General features: G+C 44.6%; 1 non-coding gene across 1 annotated transcript; it reads left to right on the top strand.

Annotated features, from left to right (window-relative positions):
• The first annotated feature begins 7,371 nt into the window (after positions 1 to 7,371).
• trnah-gug (transfer RNA histidin (anticodon GUG)) lies at positions 7,372 to 7,443 on the top strand. Its single transcript has one exon. It is a non-coding gene; the product is annotated as a tRNA-His (tRNA).
• The last annotated feature ends 4,305 nt before the right edge of the window (positions 7,444 to 11,748 follow it).

Below are 11,748 nucleotides of genomic sequence, written 5' to 3'. Positions count from 1 at the left end.
CTTCCGACATCACTGTCGCATCATTTTGAGATCTTAAGCAATTCTTCCGACATCACTGTCGCATTATTTTGAGGTTCGTAGCAACTCTTACTAATATGACTGTCAGCATCACTTTGAGGTTGTTCGAAACACTTACTACATTACTGTAAGCATCACTTTGAGTTTATTAGCAACTATCACCACATTACTGTTAGCATCATTATGAGGTTAGTAGCAACTCTTACCACATGACTGTCAGCATCACTTTGAGGTTGTTCCAAACACTTCCTACATTACCGTAAGCATCACTGAGTTAATTAGCAACTATCACTACATTACTGTTAGCATCATTTTGAGTTCATTAGCAATTCTTACTCCATCACTATCGCATCATTTTGGGATCATTAGCAATGCTTCCAACATCACTGTTGCATTATTTTGAGGTTACTAGCAACTCTTACTACATGACTGTCAGCATCACTTTGAGGTTATTCGAAACTTTCACTACATTACTGTTAGCATCATTTTGAGTTCATTAGCAATTCTTCCGACATCACTGTAGTATTATTTTGTGGTAAGTAGCAACTCTTACTACACGACTGTCAGAATCACCTTGAGGTTGTTCGAAACATTTACTACTTTTGAGGTTTTGAGGTACCTTTGTTTGTAACCGATCTGCTGACCAGCGAGACGCCACCACGCACGGCTGTCGGCTCCGTAAAGGAGGGAGAGAAAGTGGAAAGGACGGAGAAGGGTCGGACCAGGTCTATTTCTAGGTGACCACTCACTATCGTCTGCCACACTGCCCCTCATGGTGGGGAGTGTAGCGCTATCCTGCCACAGTACATTTGTTTCATTCTTTTGCTCTTGCACTTTAATTAAAATGGACTTGACTTGAGAATGTTTTGTTTCAAAATATAGATGAATTCCCAGATTTATAGGTAGCATGAGTATGAAGTTGCACTTGCACCTGGTGGGAAAATGTCCTCTGCATTTGACTCTAACTATGTAGGAGCAGTGGTAGCAGTGTCAGCCTGGGGGCTTGGTCAAGATCAATGACAGGAGTAGCAGACAGGTAATATCCATAGCATGCATGTTGTTTGAGAGGAGTAAGGGTACACTGTTGGTCTCTCACCTGATGCGCTGTCATCAGCACAAATGATCTGTTCCTAAACATCAAAATCTACCATCCCCCTGATTGTTTTTTACAACTGGAGTACTGGTTAACACTTTAGAAAGCCTTCATTCAGAGCTGTGAAGAACCTTGAACCTGATATCCCAGACATCAAAGTGGGCCACTAACTGGCCAGATGAAGCTATGCTAGGCTGCTGTATTCTGAAGAGCTAAAGTAGCAGCTTCTGAGAGGGATGCTAACCTGGATGTGTTCATCTCCTACTTTAATATCAGCCCCCAACTTGGAGCTCTGACAGCCTCCAGCTTGTTGTTCCTGTTTCTGCTTCAGTCAACAGGGAACTCCAACCTGCAGTAGAATCTTCAACAACAATGGAATAGAAAAGAGAGGAAGAAAAACTAGAATAAACTTACAAAGCTGAGAAATGTTCATGAAGAAGAAAGGCACACGTTATGATTGAGGCCAGAAACTAAAACTCCACACCAAATGTACTTTGACTTGTAGGATAATGAACTTGAATGTGTTGAAACAGCAGATCAATGAATCCACTACCACACAACAAGATGATGACCCCCTACCACAAGATGGCGTCACAGATCCTGACGGTCTGTGCAGGAAACACCGAGCAAAACATTACAACAAAGCTCCTGTTGTTCCCTCCAGGAAAAACTGTGGCTCTGATGAGAAAAGGATCCCAGCGTCCTCTGAGGATCCATGGCCGCACCATTGGGTAGAAGGACGATGGGGTCGGCACCAGGAGGAACCCTGGTGTCTCCGATGCAGGGAAGATGGAGCAGTGAAGAGGCCACATTGTGGCGTCCTAAAGAGGACATTTGGTGGAGCCTGAGACAGCAAACATCACGCCCCCTTCATCAGAAGAACCACAGCACCAGAAGAAAGAATCCCGGCAGTGACGACAGGGAGGATCAGGGTGACCTCCTCACCTCCACCTTTGAACCTTCAAATGAACTTTAAAAAGCTTTAGAGTGGAGAAGGTTTTTTAAAACATTTTATTGTTTTTTCCTTTCATTCTCATTTGTGCGATTGTCTGATTTATTAGAAATAAACACTGTCTGCTGGGTTTACATTGACTGTGATTCTCTTTTTGCATGCAAGTTGAAAGTTCTGCCAATAAAAACCACGAGTATTTGAAGACCAAAGGAAGAACCCCCAAAGTCAGGACCCTGAGATCAAAGTGAGCGCTCTGATCTCAGAGGTCTGGGATATTTCCCATCCCATGGCCCTTCAAATAAGAGCCCTGTGTCTCTGTCTCAAAGTTTTCAACCGTATTTGTTTGTTAAATTAAAACCAGACGACCACTGTGGTCCTTTTTACATGGTAAGTAAAGCACAGATGCCCTGGTGGACCTGTTGGCACCCTGGACTTTGAATCCAGTGACCTGAGTCCAAGTCTCAGTTCCAGCAGGTTTCCTGCAGCCTTCAGCAGAGCTGCCATGTTTCTCTGTAGAGAACTAAGTGATGCTCTCAGCAGGTTGAGGGCACCACCAACAAGTGAGGTATGAACCTCTGACTTCCTTCTTGTCAAACAGGAAACTCCTAATACCTCATTTGAGTAAAGTACCTCATATTCCTGACATCCAAGTAGTAGTGAAGTGGAGGAAGAAGGGAGGAGATCTCCAACAGGATCCTTCTTTCCTCTGTCCTCCTTGATCTCATGGATCACCACAGTCAAGGGGAGACCCAAGCTCCTGGATGGATCTGGCACTCAGGAACTGCTGAGTTTTCCAGTGGACTTTGTTCCATCCATGGTTCAGGAACAGGACTCCTCCTGGTTAACCTGGTATCTTTCCACCCAACTGTGGGTTCTTGGAGAATTTTTCATGTCACGTCAAGAAATCAGGCTGGTGGGTTTTTCAATGAGAGAAATTCTGGTAACTTAATTAAGTGGCATGTTTGTTGAAGCAGTAATTAACTGATAAATTAAGGAAGACCTGGCCAGTCTTTGCTCCCAGGTCACACGATGGAGTTAGAAAGTCCTGAATAAATCTGGAGTTCCATGATTTCCTTGTGGTTCATGATCCTTTTGCCAATGTAGTCTGGAACAAGAGCAAGATGAACCTCCAAATATCAACAGGTTGATTGCAGGTGATGTCAAGTGGTATTTTGAGGAACCTCCGCCTTGTGTTTGGTTCCATGGTGGAAGGGTGAGAATTCTGGATCCAGTGATCAGAGTTCAAGTCTCAGAAGGACCTTCCTGTCTGGAATGTGTCCCATGTAACAAACTGATCAAGCGATGTTACGTGGTTCAAATGTTCTGGTTCATTTCTTACTGCCATGAACACAGACTGTGTGTTTAATGTTAACAATAAATGTAACAACTAAGGAGCCAGTAGCTCCTGTGGAAAAAATTCTACTTTGTCAGTGAATGAATTGATTTGATATTGAAGTCTGCAACTGTCAGTGTCTGTCAGGATGGCCGAGCGGTCTAAGGCGCTGCGTTCAGGTCGCAGTCTCTCCTGGAGGCGTGGGTTTGAATCCCACTTCTGACAAAGGACATTTTCTCCACATTCCTATGCATCCACAATGGTACATTCCAAACCCAGTTGAAGCTGCTCTCCACTGAGGGGAGTGAGTGGTTGAACTGGCAGCAGAGGAGGCAAAGGAGCTTCCCTGTGATGGTCCAACATCGCCTGGTTTCCTCCAACATGGAGCAGCCACCAAACTCTAACTTCAATGTTGGATCAAAGTCTGCTGAAGAAATGTGTTTTCTTTTAATTCACATTTTGTCCATTAACTTCATAATCAGAGACTCCATCTCATCACATGACTAAAGTCTGGGTTCTGTAGTGGTGGTAAATATCCTTCCATGCCCCTCACTAGTTTGCACACAGAAAAGCATATTTTACTGGTTTCAGATCTCTTAGCTTGTTCTCTCTCTTAAACCAGCTGAGGCAGCTTTCATTGTGTGATTGATTTTAAAATATAAATATGGAACAGAACCATTGGAATCAGATGTCAGGACATTTGAAGGAATGTCAATCTCCTGTTGAAATGTTGCAGTGTGCAGCTGAGGCTCTCTGGCAGTGGCACCAGGAGCCACAATGGCAGAACCTGGACCCTCCTGGAGGAGAACCACAGGTGAGGGCCTTCTTGGCTCCAGATTGATGGAAATCAAGTGTCTGAGGCTGTTAGCAGCCATTAAGTTGATCTGGTTGGCACTGGTATTTGTTCTTGCTGCAGCTCAGGAGTGATTCAGGAGAAGAGTTTCAGAACAGCCCAGGTTGGGGACTGGAATTTTAGAATTTCCCCTGGAACCAAACAACCTTGGAGGGTAAAAGCTCCAATCATAGCCACTCAGATGCAGCAGCAGAAGAAGCTGTCATCCACCCTGACAGTCAGAGCATCAAGTCAAGAAAACATCACCATCTTGTAGTTCCAAACCTCCACCTGTCAGATTCAGCTACTTCTTATTGTGGGACTTTAAACTTGAACACAATGGAATTTGGACAAGGAGTTTTCCTTCCAGTCCAAACATCATCGTCCAGCCTCCAACCAGAGGTCCATCAGTTATCATGGAGCCACAGGTGGAGTCTGGATTCTTTTCAAGAATGAGACGGCAGTGACAGTCCTGCCAAGTGACATCACTGACATGACAGGATGACTTCAGTCACGTGACTGGATGACTTCAGTCATGTGACTGGATGGCAGTGCAGATTCCAATGTAGAGGTTGGGGAAATAGTCTCTGAGAATCCAACTTGAAGCCACGCCCTCCTTGTTCTTCAAAAACCCAAACAGCGACCATCAGTCTCCCACCAATCCTGTACTTGGGTTCAATGTTGCTGTTCCATTTTGCAGCATTCATCCCCTCATTCTGGAGGCTTTAACATGAAAATGAAAATGCTGAGAGACATAAATGCAAATCAGGGTATTTGACCAGAGGTGACATATCTTTTAATGCCTTTCTTGTTATATTTGTTATATATGTTCTGCATGGTTATATTTGTTATGGTTGTTATGGAGTTTATGGTTATTATCTCTGTTTCTTGTGTCTTTGTCTTTGTTGTCCTCCCCTTCGTCCGTCCTGGATTTTTGACCTTGGTTGCAGGAAGCGTGTGACCTCAAGTCCTTTTTCTGTGTTGCTGAACGTAGAGCCTTGCTTCATTGTGCTCGCTAAAGTGTGATCCTCCCTGCTAATTCCTTATTTCGTTGACTAATTACCCACCAAAAATTAATACCTACTTGCTTTATTTGGCTGAAGTTTAAAAGACCATCATTCTGGTAGCAACAGTCTTTCTGCCTTGTAAATTCTCCACTCCAAGCTAACGATGGCTTCTCCCTCTTGCTCTCCTCTCTCCTGCTCAGAGTGCCACATGTTTTGTTCCTCCTCTGCCTCCTTTAGTGATACTGATAAGTGTGTTAAATGTAGTTTTCTTGTTGTGTTGGAGGTGAGGCTTAGCGAGGTTGAATTGGACCTGCAGCGGCTCTGCACCACAAGCTGCGAGAGCTAGCCAATGCTCACTAGCTGGTGCAGACCAACTTAGCTTAGCTCCTGGCTTAGGCCCAACTAGCGCTCCCCCAGAAGCTCCCAAGCATCTGGGAGAGCGCCAAGAAAAGTTGGGCCTAAGCTAGGATGTGCTTGCTCATGAAGAATTGTTGGGTGTAAATTCATTTAAGGAGTGTTGAACTGGACCTGTTCTACTTGTAAAGTGTAACTTTTGTTATTTGGTGCTTTACAGGGTGATGACTTGCTGGGGACACTTTATCACAGCAGTGGACAAACATCAGCATTCATCACCCAGCAGCTCCTCTGATCAACAGAACAAGTTAAAGTATTCTGAGAAGGAGGGCATTGATCCCTCTACCGCTCTCATGCTAAGCTAGCGCTCTACCATTGGAGCTAATTCCCCTGTTAAGGAGCACAGCAGATAATGCACCTTGACCTTCATGCATGGTTTAATGAGCGTCACCAGTTGAAGCTTCTCTGGTTGACCAATGTCATGGAGACCAAGGGTTCCATGACATCAATGATTAATTGAAGGTAGCATTTGTCTTGGTATTAACAGTTTATGTAAATTAGAGGATCACACACATGTTAATGGTGAGGTTTATTGAATCAGCAAACAAGTGAAACATTTTCTATGCCATGTGTTCCAGGGAGGGACCTGGGAAGCACAGGGGGACCGGCCATCCTGCCTGTGGAAAATGAAGACCCCAGAATTAGATATAAATATAATTAGAATATAGATACCTAGAATTCTGTCTTTGATCTCAGGAGGACATGAAAGAAACCCAGTTGAGGAAAGCAGAGGAGAACATTCAGCTTCATTAGAAACACTTGAACTGTTCAACAGTAGAATTTGTTTGAAACAGTTTACAACACTGAGTGACAGGATTGAAGAGGGGAGATTTTGGTATTTTCAGTTTAATTCTAACTTAAAACTGGGCATGAACATTTTTAGTCGTTCACATTCTAACATACAGAGGAAGTCATGACATTCCCTTTTTTTTAACCTGTCCTGTTCAGGAAATGGAAATGGAAATTTAGCTGCTATGTTGAATCAGAAAAACCTTTTGAAGTCTACTTTTGCTTCAGTCAGAAAGTAGACTGTTGTTAACTCTCACAATGGTTGGTGATTCTGGTGGAAGAAAAAATCCTTATGAACCTCTTTTTAACAGACACACATTTCTAAAGATGCAGGTTTATTTTATTTTTCTTCTTTTAGCATAGGATGGTTTTGATCCATCGACCTCTGGGTTATGGGCCCAGCACGCTTCCTCTGCGCCACTCTGCTCTACCATTGACAGAACAGTCCTTGTTTTAGGAGAGCATTCTCTGTGTTTGTCTCTGCCCTGCTCTCCTGCTCTCTTTCCCCTCATTTAGTCCCTGACATGATCCATGCTCTACAGCTCTGCGGGTGGAATGAAGACCTGCGTCTGCTCTGCCCGTGCCGTCCTTCGTCTCAACCTAAATTGTTTGACCCACCTTTATAATGATCGGACTCGCTCCCGCTGAGCGTGCCAGGCGCTGCAGACAACACAACCAAACTGGCCCCGATCAGGATTTGACAGGCCGAACTCGCGCCGAAATCTTTACAAAAAATCCATTTTTGTCACCCACGTGAAGATGGGGGGGAACATGCCCTAAAAACACCATGAATAATATCCACCACCTTCTGAACGGGGCCTGGCCCGTCTCCTGCATCAGGGGCCGCCGCAGTCGCACATCAGCTGTTCAACAGCTTTTCGCCGCAACACTCAATGAGTCAAAGACATAGAAGCTCAAGCTGCTGTTGCAGAAGCCGTGATCGTATAGTGGTTAGTACTCTGTGTTGTGGCCGCAGCAACCCCGGTTCGAATCCGGGTCACGGCAGCATGAGATAAATTTCTTTATGTGTATTGATGGGCACAAGCCAAGCAGAAATTTCCCACGATGCAATAGGGCAGTGTTCGGTAAGTGCTGAGCAGGCGTCAGTCTGACAACAATGTCATATTATTGTGTCATCACTTGAGGCTCAGGTATCAGTTTCTTCTCAATGCTAATGTCTGCTAGCTTAGTCTGCTACTTTGATGGCTCTGCCTGCTCAAAGGTCCAGACCCCTGGATGTGGTGGTTCCTACCTGAACGTAGATTCTGTCAGCTCATGTTGTTAAATCAACTCACCAGGAACACCAGTAGATTTCAATGGACTGACAATGAGTCTCATTGAATGGTAAACATGTCAAATATGAAGTCATCACCTGAGGAGGTCTGCTGCTGGAATGAAGCTCCAGATATTCACAAGATATTCTAGATCTTAAAATAAAGCATTTTTATATTTGATTTATTGTTCATTAGCCTGCTTCACATTGTTTGATTCTATGTGTTGTATATCAATAGAACTTTGATCCACAACCTCCACAAACACTCTTGTCCAACTTTTGTGCCCAAATTTTCTCCTCCTGAGGCACCAAATCAAGTCATGTCATTTTTATTTGTTAGAACCAAATCACAACAAAGTTCTCTCATGACTCTTTACTAGTAGAGCAGTACAGCAGTAGAGGGTTTCTTTCATGTCCTCCTGACATCAAAGACAGAATTCTAGGTACAAATAAATACACTATCAAAGCCCTGATGACATCATCATCAATTCTGACTTTGATCTGGAGGCTCTTGCTTTAATCTTGGCTTTGATCTGACTAATGTTTCCTGACAGGTTGCTGTTTCCACTCCAGAGCAACCAGTCGTTGATCCTATCAGACCAGTCTGATGAACGAAGCTTTTCACTGTCAGTGGAATCACTGGGAAAAAAAACTCCTCCTGTCAGATGAAGGCTTCACAGTGTTGAGGAGGGTTTGTTCAGATGATTCTGGAAGAATAAATCAAAACCTCATCATTGAACATGAACATTAATCACTGATGACTGTTTGAACTGAACCTACTGGATACTGTGGTGCCTGATGAGGAGACAACTTGGGTACAAAGTTGCAGAAGAGGGTTTTTGGAGAGGAGATGTAGATGAGATGGTTTCCAAATCAAATCGGTTGTTACAAGGGAAAGTTTGCATGGAAACACACACACACACACACACACACACACACACACACACACACAGAGTCCTACTGACTAACCCATGTTTTTCTTCACTTAAACCACCACTGGAGTATTGAAAGAGATTGCATGAGACACCATCAACTTACATTAAAAACCCCTGACTGCCTTTTATCCCCTCCTGGCTGCAGGAAATTAGACAGACCAGCCCATAGCGGGGCTGCACGGTGGTGCAGTGGTCAGCACTGTGCCCTCACAGCAAGAAGGTCCCGGCTCGAGCGTGGGATCTTTCTGTGTGGAGTTTGCATGTTCTCCCTGTTCCCTGCGTTGGTTCTCTCCAGGTACTCCAGCTTCCTCCCACTGTCCAAAGACATGGACATTAGGGGACGAGGCTGATTGATACTCTAAATTGACTGTAGGTGTGAGTGTGAATGGTTGTTCGTCTCTTTATGTTGGCCCTGTGATGGACTGGCGACCTGTCCAGGGTGTACACCGCCTCTCGCCCGTAGATGCTGGGATAGGCTCCAGCCCCCCCCCCCCGTGACCCTTACTAGTAAGGAATAAGCAGAAGATGACGATGGATGGCCCATAGAGTGGAGGTGAGACCACAACCATGCTCTACAATCAATACTTACATCAAACCAGCACCATCTCAACAACTTAACCTGACTAAATATATACATGATTCCAGACTACTACACCAACTCAATAATACATCCACATGCATCATCATTCAATGAACCTTGCCTGTGATTGTACCCCCTCCCCCATCTGGGAGCAAAGGTTTGCACCAACAGCTCTTAAGGAGCTTCCTTGGGCCACTCTCCCCTTTTGGCTCCACCCCCTTTAAGGAAACCACCAGGAAGAGGTGAGGACTGACTGTGACGACTGAAACTGCCACATTTACATGAGACAAACTTGACAAACACAAAATACCAGGCCTTGCACAGTGATTCCCACTGACTGACACTGGGGTCTTCATTTTCCACAGGCAGGATGGCCGGTCCCCCTGTGCTTCCCAGGTCCCTCCCTGGAACACATGGCATAGAAAATGTTTCACATGTTTTCCGATTCAATAAACCTGACCATTAACATGTGTGTGTGCCTCTAATTTACATAAACTGTTAATACCAAGACAAATGCTACCTTCAATTAATCATTTATGTCATGGAACCCTTGGTCTCCATTACATTGGTCAACCAGAGAAGCTTCAACTGGTGACGCTCATTCAACCATGCATGAAGGTCAACCTGCATTATCTGCTATGCTTCTTAACAGGGGAATTAGCTCCAATGGTAGAGCGCTAGCTTAGCATGTGAGAGGTAGAGGGATCGATGCCCTCATTCTCCAGAATACTTTAACTTGTTCTGTTGATCAGAGGAGCTGCTGGGTGATGAATGCTGATGTTTGTCCACTGGTGTGATAAAGTGTCCCCTGTTACTGAGATGAGGATGAACACCTGCTCAGGTCAAAGCTGCAATGAAGTCAAGTCATCACCCTGTAAAGCACCAAATAACAAAAGTAACACTTTACAAGAAGAACAGGTCCAGTTCAACACTCCTTAAATGAATTTACACCCAACAATTCTTCATGAGCAAGCACATCCTAGCTTAGGCCCAACTTTTCTTGGCGCTCTCCCAGATGCTTGGGAGCTGCTGGGGGAGCGCTAGTTGGGCCTAAGCCAGGAGCTAAGCTAAGTTGGTCTGCACCAGCTAGTGAGCGTTGGCTAGCTCTCGCAGCTTTTGGTGCAGAGCCGCTGCAGGTCCAATTCAACATCGCTAAGCCTCACCTCCAACACAACAAGAAAACTACATTTAACACACTTATCAGTATCACTAAAGGAGGCAGAGGAGGAACAAAACATGTGGCACCCTGAGCAGGAGAGAGGAGGACAAGAGGGAGAAGCCATCGTTAGCTTAGCGTGTTTACAAGGCAGAAAGACTGTTGCTACCAGAATGATGGTCTTTTAAACTTCAGCCAAATAAAGCAGTTAGGTATTAATTTTTGGTGGGTAATTAGTCAATGAAATAAGGAATCAGCAGGGAGGATCACACTTTAGCTAGCACAATGAAGCAAGGCTCTACGTTCAGCAACACAGAAAAAGGACTTGAGGTCACAGGCTTCCTGCAACCAAGGTCAAAAATCCAGGACGGACGAAGGGGAGGACGACAAAGACAAAGACACAAGAAACAGAGATAATAACCATAAACTCCATAACAACCATAACAAATATAACCATACAGAACATATATAACAAATATAACAAGAAAAGCATTAAAAGATATGTCACCTCTGGTCAGATACCCTGATTTGCATTTGTGTCTGTCAGCATTTTCATTTTCATGTTAAAGCCTCCAGAATGAGGGGATGAATGCTGCAAAATGGAACAGCAACATTGAACCAAGTACAGGATTGGAGGGAGACTGATGGTCGCTGTTTGGTTTTTTGAAGAACAAGGAGGGCGTGGCTTCAAGTTGGATTCTCAGAGACTATTTCCCCAACCTCTACATTGGAATCTGCACTGCCATCCAGTCACATGACTGAAGTCATCCAGTCACGTGACTGAAGTCATCCAGTCATGTGACTGAAGTCATCCAGTCACGTGACTGAAGTCATCCTGTCATGTCAGTGATGTCACTTGGCAGGACTGTCATTGCCGTCTCATTCCTGAAAAGAATCCAGACTCCACCTGTGGCTCCATGATAACTGATGGACCTCTGGTTGGAGGCTGGACGATGATGTTTGGACTGGAAGGAAAACTCCTTGTCCAAATTCCATTGTGTTCAAGTTTAAAGTCCCACAATCAGAAGTAGCTGAATCTGACAGGTGGAGGTTTGGAACTACAAGGTGGTGATGTTTTCTTGACTTGATGCTCTGACTGTCAGGGTGGATGACAGCTTCTTCTGCTGCTGCATCTGAGTGGCTATGATTGGAGCTTTTACCCTCCAAGGTTGTTTGGTTCCAGGGGAAATTTTAGAATTCCAGTCCCCAACCTTGGCTGTTCTGAAACTCTTCTCCTGAATCACTCCTGAGCTGCAGCAAGAACAAATACCAGTGCCAACCAGATCAACTTCATGGCTGCTAACAGCCTCAGACACTTGATTTCCATCAATCTGGAGCCAAGAAGGCCCTCACCTGTGGTTCTCCT

This window comes from Aulostomus chinensis, chromosome 1 (assembly GCF_037954235.1).
Source record: "Aulostomus chinensis isolate RoL2024-O1b breed Wild chromosome 1, RoL_Achi_v1.0, whole genome shotgun sequence".
Lineage (NCBI taxonomy): Eukaryota > Metazoa > Chordata > Actinopteri > Syngnathiformes > Aulostomidae > Aulostomus > Aulostomus chinensis.
Note: the sequence above shows the minus strand (reverse complement) of the source record. Positions and strands in the feature narration are given on the sequence as shown.